The sequence below is a fragment of the Lissotriton vulgaris genome, chromosome 8, assembly GCF_964263255.1.
Source record: "Lissotriton vulgaris chromosome 8, aLisVul1.2, whole genome shotgun sequence".
Classification (NCBI taxonomy): domain Eukaryota; kingdom Metazoa; phylum Chordata; class Amphibia; order Caudata; family Salamandridae; genus Lissotriton; species Lissotriton vulgaris.
Window position 1 is genome coordinate 1,548,008,721 of NC_141696.1, and position 18,087 is coordinate 1,548,026,807.

Below are 18,087 nucleotides of genomic sequence, written 5' to 3' on the forward strand. Positions count from 1 at the left end.
TGCACTACCACTGTAAGTGCTGCAGAAGAGCCAAGCTACGTTCAAAATCCTTATACTCTGGGAAAGAGCCAAGTTTTCATCTTCTTTCAAAACAGTAGCAGGTCCTGCATTTGTCTCAGATTAGTAGGCAGACCATTCCAAAGCCGCGCTGCTGCAATACTGAATGCTCTTCCCCCTGATTTTGCTCTTTTGATCCTAGGTACTTTTACCAGGTTGGCCGAGGAAGAGCGAAGACTGCGAGTGGGAACATATCAACCAAATTTGCTCTGCAGCGGTTTAGGCCCATGCAGCGCCTTAAAAACAATACAGAGTGATTTAAATTGTATACTGTGTAATACAGGGAGCCAGTGCAGCTCAGCCATAGGCTGGGGTGCTGATGACTGTTGTGGTCTCAATAAAGCAAGCTGTGACGCCACATTCTGGATTCTCTGGAGTCTCCCGATCAAAGGCTAGATGTAGGAAGGCTATTACTGGTCGGTAACAGCGTAATTCGGCCGTTACCGACCGGTAATAGACTTTTCCTATGTAGGAGGCTTTTTTACTGATTCGGTAAATAACGAATCGGTATTTACTGATTCTGTATTTACCGATTCGGTATTTACCGAATCATCATTTACCGATTCGGTATTTACCGAATCTGAAAATGAAATGTAGGTAGCACTGTAACCAGTGCTTCTGTGCTTACAGGATTCATTATTTACCACCAACTATTGGTTGGTGGTAAATAAGGAATTCCTGTGTAAATGCAAATGTGTGCATTTACACCTGTGCCATGTGACAGACATACATGCCCTTAGGGCATGTATGTGTGCCACATGTGCACACCAGCACTATTCAGGGGTGCAACAGGGTGTCAAAGTGACACCCTGACACCCTTGACTATTTCCCTATTTTACTGAATCGGTATTTACTGATTCGGTAATTGACATTCATTCCTATTCCTATAGTGGAGAAGTGTGGCTCACTGGTTAGAGGAGGCAGACCTGGAAGCAGAAGTCAGCCCGGGACCAGGGTTCAATTCCCGGCTTGGCGGGGTCTTGAGTCCTAAAATGTCCATGGACTCGACAATTCTCGCTCCGGTGCCTACTCGATTCACGGGTTCACACTCTGCGACTCTGGGCAATAGCTTGCTTAATCTCCACAACGGCCCCTCACGGCGGGATGCCTGGCTTTCACCATGCGGATACCCTGCCGGGGTTATCTCACAGGGGAATACCAGGACGGGTTCCCTAAGCAAGCGCTTAGAAACCGCTCGGTGATTTGCGCTATATAAATTCCTGTACATTTACATTCCTATGGGGCTCCAGGCCCATTGAAATGAATGGCAATTACCGATTCGGTAATTACTGAATCTTAACGATTCAGTAATTTTTACCCAATAATTACCTACATAGGATTTACCGATTCTAAAATACCGAATCGGTAAAATTCGGTATTTTATATTCTGTAAAACCTATTTACCTACATATAGCCCCAAGTACCTTGGAGACTCCAGCAGCAAAGCGTTACAATAGTCCATAGATTACATTGATAGGTGCATATGTCGTGTTTGCTATGCCTGGATTGCTTCCTCCGTGTGCCGCTGCAGTTGCTTAGCTGCTGGACCAAAATGTGGATGTTGGGAGGCGCAGGGTCGCGCGTGTTGGGCCAAACCTGCAGGGGCACAGATAGTGCCTGTGGAGCAGGGTCTAGATGATGATGAAGGGGCCAGGACTCAGCTTTGATGCCAGCTTCACCTGAAGAGGTGGTCTGTCCTTTGATCGGCATGTGGGAGGGGCACTCTCATCCTGGCTAGGGGTTCTGCACGGGGCCCTGGCCCTGTGGAGTGGGGCCCTGAGTGCAGTAATAAGGGTCTCCTACACCGACTCCAACTTGTGCAGAATGCCGCTGCCAGGCTAGTGATGGGCCTTCCTAAATTCCACTCTGTATCGGCTACCATCAGGAGCCTTCCTTGGCTTCCTTTGGGTCGGAGAATTGTATTTAAAGACCTGTGCTTGGTGCACAAGGACGTCTACAATATGGGGTCAGAAGGCATTAAAAAGCTGTTTCGGAGATATGTCCCTGGTAAGTTAAGATCTGCCAGCAAGAATTTGGTGACTGTGCCTAGCTTCAGGAAAACCAGATGGGGGGAGGGCTTTTCGCAGGCTGCGGTCAATTTCGATTCTGGAAACTCATTCCTCGTTCCGTAAGGTCTTGAAGACCTGGGGCCTTATTTATGAAGGACTTGCGCCGCCGGTGCGTCACTTTTAACATGGGAAAAAGTGACGCACCAGCGGCGCAAGCCCTTCATAAATAAGGCCCCAGGCTCTTCACCAGTACGAATCTGTAAGCCCTCTATCTATGGACCTCTCTGATCTTGATCCCTATTCCGTAGCGCCTTGGTGCCCCTGGGCTAAGTTTGCGCGCCGCCCGCTTTATGAAGCCTACATTCATTCATTCAGTGGGTGGTGCTCACCGGGAGGCCGGAGCTGCAAGAGGGTGCCGGCCGCCAATATTGCAGCAGACGAGGGGCCGCCGACGCCCCTGCAGGTTCCATGGAGCAGCTGGGGTGAGTGGAGGGAGGGGCCTTGGGCAGGAGTATTCGAGGCGCTGGAGAAGAGCATTGAGCAGCAAACATAAACAGTAAGTCATCAATTCAAAATAATGTGGGGTGTGTGTAAATCGTTTCAGAAGGATTATTAGAAAAATGGCGATTTGACGTGAATCCTCTTTCCCCTACCTCTTGTTGGCTGTTACAAGCAGCAACACGTGAAGGTATTGGCGGTCTCGTTTTCTTCAAAGGGAGCAGCCCTGGGCGTGTTTGGGCCGAGTGAAAGCAGCGGGAGGGAGGGAGTGCCTGTGGGGCTCAGACGGCTGCCTTGGCTCCCACCAGGCCGGATGAACGTGTTCAGTGAGTGGCCTGGTCTGCATTCCATAGCGCCTGGAGGACTTCCCCGTCTCTCGTGGAACCTCGCTCTATCGCTCTACGGTGGCCACGGGCTGCTCACGTGTCACTTGGGTGAGAATTATTCACTGTTTATTATATGTTACTTATTGTGCATAATAATGTCTGTGTTTTCGCTAACCGAACACCCTGCTTACTTCTACTTTTTCTCCAAAAACTTCCTCGTTGTTGACACTTCCTGCTCCAGTCCCAGCCCAAGTCCTCACCTGTGGTTGCTTTTTGCTCGAAGGTAGCGTGCAGGTGCGGAGGAGTGTGTCTATTTGAACTTCTCATTCAGAACTCGCAGCGCATTTCACCAGTTTACTTCCAGCCACGCTAAGAAGGGCGCACGCCGACTAGGCTCACACCTGCTTAGCGCCAGCATAGCGCCTCTACAAATCTGCGTAGCATATAACAACCGCGGGGACATGTTCGTCGATTCACCAAAATGCCTGGGGCAGCAGAAGTGACCACTTTTGACCTCCCCAATGACATCACAGGAAGGGACGTCATATGACCTTTGACTCGCTGTCACCCTCCCCTCAGCTCTCTGTTTACAAACGTTTCTATTATCTGTCACGTCTTTCTCACCTGTTGCTCACTCCTGTTCACCCCTCCTGTCTATATGAACGGTGTCCTTCTCACTGACCTTATAATACGCTGTTCCCTCTCACGTAACTTACTCTCTTTTCATCCTTCTCCCGCCTTTCCTACTCCCTCACCTGTCCCTTCTCACCTGTCTGTGAGCCTGCTCTCAAAGTGAGACTGGCACTGGTACCGCTGGTGTCTGGGGACTGGCTTGGTTCTAAGAGCCTGCACACAAACCAAGCCACGCGAACATTTGTCACGTTACTCATGTATGATGTACAGCATGTTTCAGCTTTAGCACAAACTAAGCCACGGGAATATTTGTCATGTATGATGTATACTTGTGCTTCGAGCAATGTCGTGAAATAAAATAACATCTCATCAAAATTCAAAACTGCTTTGTGAATCAGACCATTGGCTTTACATTTTCTCTATAATATTTTGCCATATTTACCTCTACATGGTGCATTCCTTCTCCCTCCCTGCACTGATGCACTGAGTGCTGTCTAGCAACAACACAGTCATCCTTGCGCCATGCTGCAAAAGTGCCGTCATTGCAGACAGGGTTGGTTTTTGTGCAGGAAGGAACATCTTCCTGAAATAAATCAATCCTTAAACAGTGATAGCAAACATAGGTTTCCCTAATTACATTAGTGTACACAGAGGAACAGCTATGTTCCTGCCAGGGAAACCATTATGTCCCAGGACGATATGGGGGGGGGGGGGATGACTCTCCAGGACATAGCAGAAGTGTGGAGATGTGGTCCCCAGGGCCATTAATGGCTTCAGGAGAGCGGATATAATATATATATATATATATCTTTCACCAAAATAGAAAATAATGTCTGCACTCGTCCATTTGCTTTAGTATGGGTTTTATTCAAGAGACTCTAGGAGCCCCATTCACCTACGCGTTTCGACCGCAGGTCTTGATCACAGTGTTGCCACTTGTCTTTTTTCTATGTTCATTATTTATACATTTACTACCCATCAGCATATAATGAAGCATCCTGGGAGATGTAGTTTAACAAATACATATGGAAATAAGAAACGTTTTGAGCATTGCATTTGAACGTATAAGCCACTTATACTTTATATTCATCACATTTGACTTGTTATCAAAAGTATTAAAGGAAAGAGGGCAATCTTATAAAGAGATTATAAATGTCGGTTTTTGGACGTGGAAAAATTCCATCTAACTAATGTATTAGTTGTACCGACACATAGTTCATCATTTACCAAATAGTTTGGATATAATGTCTGTGTTGTAATAGTTCATTCTTAGGCTTAGTGCCTTTTTACTCCTCATCGATAGTCCAGTCCTTAAATACATATCTTACAGGGCTCAGTGCCCAAAGTGATTTTCATAATAGTCTATATATCAATGGAAGTCAAGATATCTCTTATCTGTTGGAGTCCCCAATTGTCATTAAAGATGTACATGCATCTCATCATCCATATTCAATCCTCTCGGCGTCTTAGTTTGAAAGCGTATGATTAGACGTGACTCTAATCTCCTCAATTGTAATTTTCGGTTGCCTCCTCTTTCCTTGGGAAGTATTGTTGCTATACCACTATAGCGTATGTCCTTCCAAGTTTTACCAGTGTGTAACGACATATGCTTAGCAATGGCATAGGACATGTCCCCATTTTGAATTGCTCGGATGTGCTCCAGAATTCTTTTGTGAAGTGGACAGGTGTTCATGCCAATATAGTTCTTCCCACATGCACATGTTAAGATGTAAACTACATGTGTGGTTTTACAAGTTATAGTTTCCTCTATGTTAAAGATCTTTCCTTGTGGATCTTTTAAGGATTTCAAAGATGATCCTACTGTACAAGCTTTACAGTTGAAGCATTTGGTAAAGCCTTTCTGTCTAGAGGTTAACCAGTCCTTTTTCTTGTCCATTTTAAAATGACTGTTCACAAGTTTTTCTTGCAATGAGGGAGGTTTTCTGAACGTGACAAGAGGATGTTCACTCAATAGGTCACCAATATCTGGATCTTTTTTAATGATGTTCCAATATTTATTAAGGATCCTTCTTACGTTCTGACTCTCTTTGCTATAGGTCATGATCATTCTGATCGGTTCAGGTTTAGATGCTGGTTCCACTTGTTTTTTATCGATCAGAGTTTGTGTTCTAGTAAGTTTTCTGGCTTTCAGTTCTCCTTTTTTGACATCTTTATAGTTACATCCTCGTTTTAGGAATTTCTTAGTTGTCTCCTTGTATTTTAGATTCATTTCCTCTGGATTTGAACAGTTTCTTTTCATACGGATAAATTCACCGTAGGGTATACTTTTTTTTAGAGTTGTAGGATGGAAACTATGTCCATGTAGAATACTGTTTGTTGCAGTATTCTTTCTATGAACAGTGGTCTCCAATTGTCCATTGTCTATGTATACCTTTGTATCCAAAAATACAATCTCCTTTTCACTGATGGCTGATGTGAATCTCAGCCCCAGGTCGTTATTATTGAGTATGTTCAGATATTCGGAGAATTCAAGTTCAGTACCGTTCCAAATCAGGAACAAATCGTCGATAAAACGGAGCCACTGGAAATACTTCTACAATGAAACTGGTATCACAATAGCTGAAATCCCTGCCATGAGAACTGCTTTTGAGCTAGCAAATGAAATGGATGACTCAAAAATTACAGACAGCCAAATGTTATCAAACATGGGACAGGTCACAAACCAACATCTGAAAACAACTTTCAAGAAACAAACCAGATTCTGTCCTATGTTACATCCAAGAAACAAAATTGATATCTTCTTTGATCTAGTAAACGCTGAACTAGAAAAAATGCAAAAGATTACACATAAAGGGAAAAAGGAAAATATGTCAATTTTGGAAAGAAAAGCACTGTGCTCTTTAATGGAAAATGAATCACTTGAAATTAAACCAGCCGATAAGGGTGGAAATATAGTCCTTATGGATAAATCCGACCATATACAAGAAGCTATGCGTCAACTCAACGAAACTAAGAACTATGAAAAGCTAAGGAAGAATCCGATCAATGACTTGATCAGTGAATTAAACACCAAGCTGACAAAATGGGAAAATCAAGGACTACTGACTAATCAAGAAGTACAATTTCTGATGAATGAGGATCCTATCATGCCCACTAGGTACTTTCTGCCGAAAGTGCATAAAACATTAAGGAAACCACCGGGCAGACCCATTATAGCAAGCTGTGGTTCATTATATGAAAATCTTTCCATCTATTTGGATTCGTTTCTGGCACCCATCGTCCCCACATTAACATCTTATCTTAAAGATACGGGAGACTTCTTACGTAACCTGATGAACATTGCTTGGGTAGATGGATACAAACTAGCTACCATTGACGTAGTCTCCTTATATACGTCCATTACTCATGAAATGGGACTCACTGCCATGGATTTCTTCCTTAAACAGAAACCCCTGGAAGAATACCAGCATTGGCAAATGATTAAAGAAATTACGGAACTATGCCTCAACAACAATGTCTTTCTCTTCAACAGAACATACTATGCCCAAAGATGCGGAACTGCTATGGGCGTGGCTTTTTCACCGAGCTACGCCAATTTAGCAATGAGCTTCTGGGAAAGAACTATAGCCTGGGATGAAGAGAATGACCATTACACATCAAAAGTTGTAATCTGGCTCCGTTTTATCGACGATTTGTTCCTGATTTGGAACGGTACTGAACTTGAATTCTCCGAATATCTGAACATACTCAATAATAACGACCTGGGGCTGAGATTCACATCAGCCATCAGTGAAAAGGAGATTGTATTTTTGGATACAAAGGTATACATAGACAATGGACAATTGGAGACCACTGTTCATAGAAAGAATACTGCAACAAACAGTATTCTACATGGAGATAGTTTCCATCCTACAACTCTAAAAAAAAAAGTATACCCTACGGTGAATTTATCCGTATGAAAAGAAACTGTTCAAATCCAGGAGGAAGTGAATCTAAAATACAAGGAGACAAGTAAGAGATTCCTAAAACGAGGATATAACTATAAAGATGTCAAAAAAGGAGAACTGAAAGGCAGAAAACTTACTAGAACACAAACTCTGATCGATAAAAAACAAGTGGAACCAGCATCTAAACCTGAACCGATCAGAATGATCATGACCTATAGCAAAGAGAGTCAGAACGTAAGAAGGATCCTTAATAAATATTGGAACATCATTAAAAAAGATCCAGATATTGGTGACCTATTGAGTGAACATCCTCTTGTCACGTTCAGAAAACCTCCCTCATTGCAAGACAAACTTGTGAACAGTCATTTTAAAATGGACAAGAAAAAGGACTGGTTAACCTCTAGACAGAAAGGCTTTACCAAATGCTTCAACTGTAAAGCTTGTACAGTAGGATCATCTTTGAAATCCTTAAAAGATCCACAAGGAAAGATCTTTAACATAGAGGAAACTATAACTTGTAAAACCACACATGTAGTTTACATCTTAACATGTGCATGTGGGAAGAACTATATTGGCATGACCACCTGTCCACTTCACAAAAGAATTCTGGAGCACATCCGAGCAATTCAAAATGGGGACATGTCCTATGCCATTGCTAAGCATATGTCGTTACACACTGGTAAAACTTGGAAGGACATACGCTATAGTGGTATAGCAACAATACTTCCCAATGAAAGAGGAGGCAACTGAAAATTACAATTGAGGAGATTAGAGTCACGTCTAATCATACGCTTTCAAACTAAGACGCCGAGAGGATTGAATATGGATGATAAGATGCATGTACATCTTTAATGACAATTGGGGACTCCAACAGATAAGAGATATCTTGACTTCCATTGATATATAGACTATTATGAAAATCACTTTGGGCACTGAGCCCTGTAAGATATGTATTTAAGGACTGGACTATCGATGAGGAGTAAAAAGGCACTAAGCCTAAGAATGAACTATTACAACACAGACATTATATCCAAACTATTTGGTAAATGATGAACTATGTGTCGGTACAACTAATACATTAGTTAGATGGAATTTTTCCACGTCCAAAAACCGACATTTATAATCTCTTTATAAGATTGCCCTCTTTCCTTTAATACTTTTGATAACAAGTCAAATGTGATGAATATAAAGTATAAGTGGCTTATACGTTCAAATGCAATGCTCAAAACGTTTCTTATTTCCATATGTATTTGTTAAACTACATCTCCCAGGATGCTTCATTATATGCTGATGGGTAGTAAATGTATAAATAATGAACATAGAAAAAAGACAAGTGGCAACACTGTGATCAAGACCTGCGGTCGAAACGCGTAGGTGAATGGGGCTCCTAGAGTCTCTTGAATAAAACCCATACTAAAGCAAATGGACGAGTGCAGACATTATTTTCTATTTTGGTGAAAGATTATTTGTGGGAATACGTTCATCCCTGCTGTCTGGCACCGACCGAATCAAGCGTGCACCTTCTATTGAACGAATTGGTGGATAACATATATATATATATATATATATATATATATATATATATATATATATATATATCAGGGTTCACAGGTGCCAACAAGCGAGACGCACTCCACATTCGGCGTCGTCAGGTCAAGGCAGGTAGTGGGTAACACCAGCGTCACACAGCAACCGACGCGTTTCGGGCCTCCGCCCTTCTTCCTGGGTTTATGCTGCTCCCCCAACGAATGCCGGCACACAGAACTGCCAAAATACGCCCATTTATTTAAATTTTTCAAGATCAAACTCAGGTGAGTCAATGTCTCTATGAATTCTGGGACTGGAAGTTCTTGCACAAATCACTACCCAAGTGGGTTGCCAGCAAACTTTGGGGCAATAAACAAAGTTCAATTCAAGGGTGAGTCCACATGACCTTCCTCCATTCCGCCTATCGCCAGTTTGGCCCGCAGCGCTGTTAGAGCACAGCAGCGGGACCGCCCGCTGAGCGGCGGTGCGTCTCCCGACCAGGCCGGCCGGAAATACATCAGGGTTCACAGGTGCCAACAAGCGAGACGCACTCCACATTCGGCGTCGTCAGGTCAAGGCAGGTAGTGGGTAACACCAGCGTCACACAGCAACCGACGCGTTTCGGGCCTCCGCCCTTCTTCCTGGGTTTATGCTGCTCCCCCAACGAATGCCGGCACACAGAACTGCCAAAATACGCCCATTTATTTAAATTTTTCAAGATCAAACTCAGGTGAGTCAATGTCTCTATGAATTCTGGGACTGGAAGTTCTTGCACAAATCACTACCCAAGTGGGTTGCCAGCAAACTTTGGGGCAATAAACAAAGTTCAATTCAAGGGTGAGTCCACATGACCTTCCTCCATTCCGCCTATCGCCAGTTTGGCCCGCAGCGCTGTTAGAGCACAGCAGCGGGACCGCCCGCTGAGCGGCGGTGCGTCTCCCGACCAGGCCGGCCGGAAATACATCAGGGTTCACAGGTGCCAACAAGCGAGACGCACTCCACATTCGGCGTCGTCAGGTCAAGGCAGGTAGTGGGTAACACCAGCGTCACACAGCAACCGACGCGTTTCGGGCCTCCGCCCTTCTTCCTGGGTTTATGCTGCTCCCCCAACGAATGCCGGCACACAGAACTGCCAAAATACGCCCATTTATTTAAATTTTTCAAGATCAAACTCAGGTGAGTCAATGTCTCTATGAATTCTGGGACTGGAAGTTCTTGCACAAATCACTACCCAAGTGGGTTGCCAGCAAACTTTGGGGCAATAAACAAAGTTCAATTCAAGGGTGAGTCCACATGACCTTCCTCCATTCCGCCTATCGCCAGTTTGGCCCGCAGCGCTGTTAGAGCACAGCAGCGGGACCGCCCGCTGAGCGGCGGTGCGTCTCCCGACCAGGCCGGCCGGAAATACATCAGGGTTCACAGGTGCCAACAAGCGAGACGCACTCCACATTCGGCGTCGTCAGGTCAAGGCAGGTAGTGGGTAACACCAGCGTCACACAGCAACCGACGCGTTTCGGGCCTCCGCCCTTCTTCCTGGGTTTATGCTGCTCCCCCAACGAATGCCGGCACACAGAACTGCCAAAATACGCCCATTTATTTAAATTTTTCAAGATCAAACTCAGGTGAGTCAATGTCTCTATGAATTCTGGGACTGGAAGTTCTTGCACAAATCACTACCCAAGTGGGTTGCCAGCAAACTTTGGGGCAATAAACAAAGTTCAATTCAAGGGTGAGTCCACATGACCTTCCTCCATTCCGCCTATCGCCAGTTTGGCCCGCAGCGCTGTTAGAGCACAGCAGCGGGACCGCCCGCTGAGCGGCGGTGCGTCTCCCGACCAGGCCGGCCGGAAATACATCAGGGTTCACAGGTGCCAACAAGCGAGACGCACTCCACATTCGGCGTCGTCAGGTCAAGGCAGGTAGTGGGTAACACCAGCGTCACACAGCAACCGACGCGTTTCGGGCCTCCGCCCTTCTTCCTGGGTTTATGCTGCTCCCCCAACGAATGCCGGCACACAGAACTGCCAAAATACGCCCATTTATTTAAATTTTTCAAGATCAAACTCAGGTGAGTCAATGTCTCTATGAATTCTGGGACTGGAAGTTCTTGCACAAATCACTACCCAAGTGGGTTGCCAGCAAACTTTGGGGCAATAAACAAAGTTCAATTCAAGGGTGAGTCCACATGACCTTCCTCCATTCCGCCTATCGCCAGTTTGGCCCGCAGCGCTGTTAGAGCACAGCAGCGGGACCGCCCGCTGAGCGGCGGTGCGTCTCCCGACCAGGCCGGCCGGAAATACATCAGGGTTCACAGGTGCCAACAAGCGAGACGCACTCCACATTCGGCGTCGTCAGGTCAAGGCAGGTAGTGGGTAACACCAGCGTCACACAGCAACCGACGCGTTTCGGGCCTCCGCCCTTCTTCCTGGGTTTATGCTGCTCCCCCAACGAATGCCGGCACACAGAACTGCCAAAATACGCCCATTTATTTAAATTTTTCAAGATCAAACTCAGGTGAGTCAATGTCTCTATGAATTCTGGGACTGGAAGTTCTTGCACAAATCACTACCCAAGTGGGTTGCCAGCAAACTTTGGGGCAATAAACAAAGTTCAATTCAAGGGTGAGTCCACATGACCTTCCTCCATTCCGCCTATCGCCAGTTTGGCCCGCAGCGCTGTTAGAGCACAGCAGCGGGACCGCCCGCTGAGCGGCGGTGCGTCTCCCGACCAGGCCGGCCGGAAATACATCAGGGTTCACAGGTGCCAACAAGCGAGACGCACTCCACATTCGGCGTCGTCAGGTCAAGGCAGGTAGTGGGTAACACCAGCGTCACACAGCAACCGACGCGTTTCGGGCCTCCGCCCTTCTTCCTGGGTTTATGCTGCTCCCCCAACGAATGCCGGCACACAGAACTGCCAAAATACGCCCATTTATTTAAATTTTTCAAGATCAAACTCAGGTGAGTCAATGTCTCTATGAATTCTGGGACTGGAAGTTCTTGCACAAATCACTACCCAAGTGGGTTGCCAGCAAACTTTGGGGCAATAAACAAAGTTCAATTCAAGGGTGAGTCCACATGACCTTCCTCCATTCCGCCTATCGCCAGTTTGGCCCGCAGCGCTGTTAGAGCACAGCAGCGGGACCGCCCGCTGAGCGGCGGTGCGTCTCCCGACCAGGCCGGCCGGAAATACATCAGGGTTCACAGGTGCCAACAAGCGAGACGCACTCCACATTCGGCGTCGTCAGGTCAAGGCAGGTAGTGGGTAACACCAGCGTCACACAGCAACCGACGCGTTTCGGGCCTCCGCCCTTCTTCCTGGGTTTATGCTGCTCCCCCAACGAATGCCGGCACACAGAACTGCCAAAATACGCCCATTTATTTAAATTTTTCAAGATCAAACTCAGGTGAGTCAATGTCTCTATGAATTCTGGGACTGGAAGTTCTTGCACAAATCACTACCCAAGTGGGTTGCCAGCAAACTTTGGGGCAATAAACAAAGTTCAATTCAAGGGTGAGTCCACATGACCTTCCTCCATTCCGCCTATCGCCAGTTTGGCCCGCAGCGCTGTTAGAGCACAGCAGCGGGACCGCCCGCTGAGCGGCGGTGCGTCTCCCGACCAGGCCGGCCGGAAATACATCAGGGTTCACAGGTGCCAACAAGCGAGACGCACTCCACATTCGGCGTCGTCAGGTCAAGGCAGGTAGTGGGTAACACCAGCGTCACACAGCAACCGACGCGTTTCGGGCCTCCGCCCTTCTTCCTGGGTTTATGCTGCTCCCCCAACGAATGCCGGCACACAGAACTGCCAAAATACGCCCATTTATTTAAATTTTTCAAGATCAAACTCAGGTGAGTCAATGTCTCTATGAATTCTGGGACTGGAAGTTCTTGCACAAATCACTACCCAAGTGGGTTGCCAGCAAACTTTGGGGCAATAAACAAAGTTCAATTCAAGGGTGAGTCCACATGACCTTCCTCCATTCCGCCTATCGCCAGTTTGGCCCGCAGCGCTGTTAGAGCACAGCAGCGGGACCGCCCGCTGAGCGGCGGTGCGTCTCCCGACCAGGCCGGCCGGAAATACATCAGGGTTCACAGGTGCCAACAAGCGAGACGCACTCCACATTCGGCGTCGTCAGGTCAAGGCAGGTAGTGGGTAACACCAGCGTCACACAGCAACCGACGCGTTTCGGGCCTCCGCCCTTCTTCCTGGGTTTATGCTGCTCCCCCAACGAATGCCGGCACACAGAACTGCCAAAATACGCCCATTTATTTAAATTTTTCAAGATCAAACTCAGGTGAGTCAATGTCTCTATGAATTCTGGGACTGGAAGTTCTTGCACAAATCACTACCCAAGTGGGTTGCCAGCAAACTTTGGGGCAATAAACAAAGTTCAATTCAAGGGTGAGTCCACATGACCTTCCTCCATTCCGCCTATCGCCAGTTTGGCCCGCAGCGCTGTTAGAGCACAGCAGCGGGACCGCCCGCTGAGCGGCGGTGCGTCTCCCGACCAGGCCGGCCGGAAATACATCAGGGTTCACAGGTGCCAACAAGCGAGACGCACTCCACATTCGGCGTCGTCAGGTCAAGGCAGGTAGTGGGTAACACCAGCGTCACACAGCAACCGACGCGTTTCGGGCCTCCGCCCTTCTTCCTGGGTTTATGCTGCTCCCCCAACGAATGCCGGCACACAGAACTGCCAAAATACGCCCATTTATTTAAATTTTTCAAGATCAAACTCAGGTGAGTCAATGTCTCTATGAATTCTGGGACTGGAAGTTCTTGCACAAATCACTACCCAAGTGGGTTGCCAGCAAACTTTGGGGCAATAAACAAAGTTCAATTCAAGGGTGAGTCCACATGACCTTCCTCCATTCCGCCTATCGCCAGTTTGGCCCGCAGCGCTGTTAGAGCACAGCAGCGGGACCGCCCGCTGAGCGGCGGTGCGTCTCCCGACCAGGCCGGCCGGAAATACATCAGGGTTCACAGGTGCCAACAAGCGAGACGCACTCCACATTCGGCGTCGTCAGGTCAAGGCAGGTAGTGGGTAACACCAGCGTCACACAGCAACCGACGCGTTTCGGGCCTCCGCCCTTCTTCCTGGGTTTATGCTGCTCCCCCAACGAATGCCGGCACACAGAACTGCCAAAATACGCCCATTTATTTAAATTTTTCAAGATCAAACTCAGGTGAGTCAATGTCTCTATGAATTCTGGGACTGGAAGTTCTTGCACAAATCACTACCCAAGTGGGTTGCCAGCAAACTTTGGGGCAATAAACAAAGTTCAATTCAAGGGTGAGTCCACATGACCTTCCTCCATTCCGCCTATCGCCAGTTTGGCCCGCAGCGCTGTTAGAGCACAGCAGCGGGACCGCCCGCTGAGCGGCGGTGCGTCTCCCGACCAGGCCGGCCGGAAATACATCAGGGTTCACAGGTGCCAACAAGCGAGACGCACTCCACATTCGGCGTCGTCAGGTCAAGGCAGGTAGTGGGTAACACCAGCGTCACACAGCAACCGACGCGTTTCGGGCCTCCGCCCTTCTTCCTGGGTTTATGCTGCTCCCCCAACGAATGCCGGCACACAGAACTGCCAAAATACGCCCATTTATTTAAATTTTTCAAGATCAAACTCAGGTGAGTCAATGTCTCTATGAATTCTGGGACTGGAAGTTCTTGCACAAATCACTACCCAAGTGGGTTGCCAGCAAACTTTGGGGCAATAAACAAAGTTCAATTCAAGGGTGAGTCCACATGACCTTCCTCCATTCCGCCTATCGCCAGTTTGGCCCGCAGCGCTGTTAGAGCACAGCAGCGGGACCGCCCGCTGAGCGGCGGTGCGTCTCCCGACCAGGCCGGCCGGAAATACATCAGGGTTCACAGGTGCCAACAAGCGAGCGATAGGCGGAATGGAGGAAGGTCATGTGGACTCACCCTTGAATTGAACTTTGTTTATTGCCCCAAAGTTTGCTGGCAACCCACTTGGGTAGTGATTTGTGCAAGAACTTCCAGTCCCAGAATTCATAGAGACATTGACTCACCTGAGTTTGATCTTGAAAAATTTAAATAAATGGGCGTATTTTGGCAGTTCTGTGTGCCGGCATTCGTTGGGGGAGCAGCATAAACCCAGGAAGAAGGGCGGAGGCCCGAAACGCGTCGGTTGCTGTGTGACGCTGGTGTTACCCACTACCTGCCTTGACCTGACGACGCCGAATGTGGAGTGCGTCTCGCTTGTTGGCACCTGTGAACCCTGATATATATATATATATATATATATATATATATATATATACATACACACACACACACTTACCCGGCATATACTTACTATTTCATTTTAAAGGCATTTGCATGGCAATGGATGCATAGTAAAGGTATTGCGTAGTAACAACCACGTTGTAAAGATTGTTTCCCAAGTTTTTATTCCTTTGTTGTCCTCCTATTAAGACTTTTGTTGTTAATTGGTCGTGTTGACCTTTGAAAAAAATAAAAGCTTCTCTGGAAATAAGTTATTTCCAGCATTAACCAAAATAGCTCAAGAAGTAAACAGTTTACACTTGCACCAATACTAACCATATTCATCATGCATAAGAAATACTACATTTTAATTAATAAAGAGATAAACAATAAGTGTGAGGTTAATTAAACATCTGGTGGCTTCATAGTAGATGGCAAGTTAAAAATAGACAATTACACTGATATTTAATAGTTCTGAATAAACATAACAAAAAGCCAGCCCCTAATACAAATCTGATTGGGGATTTCTGAAATTATTTCTTGAAATACAAAAATATCTATTTTGTGATTTGGATTAGTCCATTAATTGATTTTCTGAATCATTCTGAGTAATGGCAACATCAAGGCAATTATTGTTCTCAGAGAGCGGATCAAAGTGTTTAGATTTGATATAGTTCATAATATAGTTGACCTTTGCTGCATTAGAGTTAAGTAAAGTATAATTTACTGCTTCCAACTACAATTAAGGTATTTTAACAAACTGCAATGTTTGCACAAGTTTTCTTACCATACACATGATTTCTCAAACAACCTCATGAATGTGTTTGAAGGTTAGCAATGGTCTGCAATGGGCAGACATGTTGGTTTTTGAGAAGTTTCATTTTTTAAAGTAGTGATGACATTTTATATCTCATTATAAATGTCCTGAGCTTCAGAATGGATGTATGTCTGATATATTACAAATAGAGGTACATTCCTATTCATATACAGGCTTCTGTTTTGTTCCAGTAAATCTTCACCATTTTTAGTTTAACAATTTTTTTCATACCCTACTACATTTCCATGTAAGACTGTTGTGTAAACGACAACTTTGGTGTACTTCTACAAGGTTTGCTTTCCCACCCACAGGTGGCACAGTTAAACTGTGTTCAATGCACCAGTGATGAATGTGAAAGCTAGGTTATTATAGCCCTGCAGAACCCCACCCAATGCATAGCTGAAGTAGAGTTATTGGTCTTGGGTTACTAACAATCCTTGAAACGGAATCAGGGGAACTCTTGTAATGGAAAGAAACCTATTTATTCTTTACAATATCATACATATACCCTGCATTAAGATAAATAGACACTTTTAAATAACAGCATTTATTGCAATAGCGCGATTCTGTTTCCCAGCACATCTAAAATAACCACTCAGGATAGCATAAGAACAGCATGAAGTTACATTGCAAATAGCTGGAATAAAATGAACATTTCTAACATAGTAAAATCGCTATCTCAAAAACATAACACCCTATAATCTACTTCTATACACTACACTATTAGAACATGGAGTGGTATAACTTGCAATCTGGAGTTTCATATGAAGAAGCAATGCACTGCTTGACTTGTTGACAGCAAAAGCTGTTATCAAAGGCATCATGAAGGAAGTGTTCCCTGTCAAAGGCAAACACACACTGCTGAAGTGTCCTTCCTCCAGGACTCAACTCTTATCAGCAGCAAGCATGATGCAGCATCTTCTAAGCACACTGGCAGCAGGTAAGAACTTCTCTGTCAGTATCTTGTGTGATAATCTGGGCAAAGGACTTCTCCTGACAAGTGGTCAAGTGGCAGATGTCAGATATTGGATTTTCTGACATAAGTTCAGAAATGTCTAACAGAATATGTGCATCAAGGTGTACATCTCAGATGTTTCCTAATGAACATACAAGGTAAATGGACATTGATTCACACTACACTGTTTTGGCTGTATGTCTGTATTTTTTCTTATTTGAGCTTGACATGCTGATAAATAGACACCTGTCCAAGATTGTTGTTGCATCAGGTGTTAAATCTATGTCATTAGCCCATTCACGTGACAGTTCCATCGTTTTTAGAAAGGTAAGGTCAGACAACATCTGCAACAATGACAGACATGACAATGATTGTGCGGAAAACTGAGACTTGTGTTACCTAAGATGGAGTTGGGGTCTTCTCAAAATGGAATCGTACCTTATGGGCTTTACACCAAGATTTCATAACACTGGCCTTCATGTGTGACTGAAACCACACAATTACTCTGTTAATGGCAACTCTCTTCATGAAAGAATGGTTCAGTGCTTGACTTATGTGTCGAAGTTCCAAGAAAAATGTTACAGAAGTTTAGTCTTATTCTTAGTTTCTTCCATGTTGTATGTAGTTTATAGTTGTATTTAACCTGTCAATGTTTTAGACTTGATTCATTATGAAAATGAAGAGTTTTCTTTTCACATGAAATGCCTTTTCAGCAATATGTTGAACATATTGTTTCTGTATGAGTTTCTCTGTCCTTTTCCTTATTAAATGAAGTGCTTGAAGCAGATTTTCACGACACATTTTATAATGCTACGCTGTTATACTCCTACTGTTATCTCTTCTTATGATAGTGTATATTTTTCTTGAATTTGCAGCATTTTGTTTGTTGGAATAGCAAGCTGTTAATGCTGCTCTTCAAGTCTATTGCTTATTATTAATATTTTTACTCTTAATGTTAGGATATATACAAAAAATAGAAAACATTATTGTAATCCTAACAGTACTGTGGTTTGTCTTGAGGCGTCCTTCTCATTTTTCACTTTATTACAAGGAAAAGTTCTCCGAGCACTCTAAATCAGTAATAGATTGTCATTAAAAGTCTTTCTTCAGATGTCAAGGTT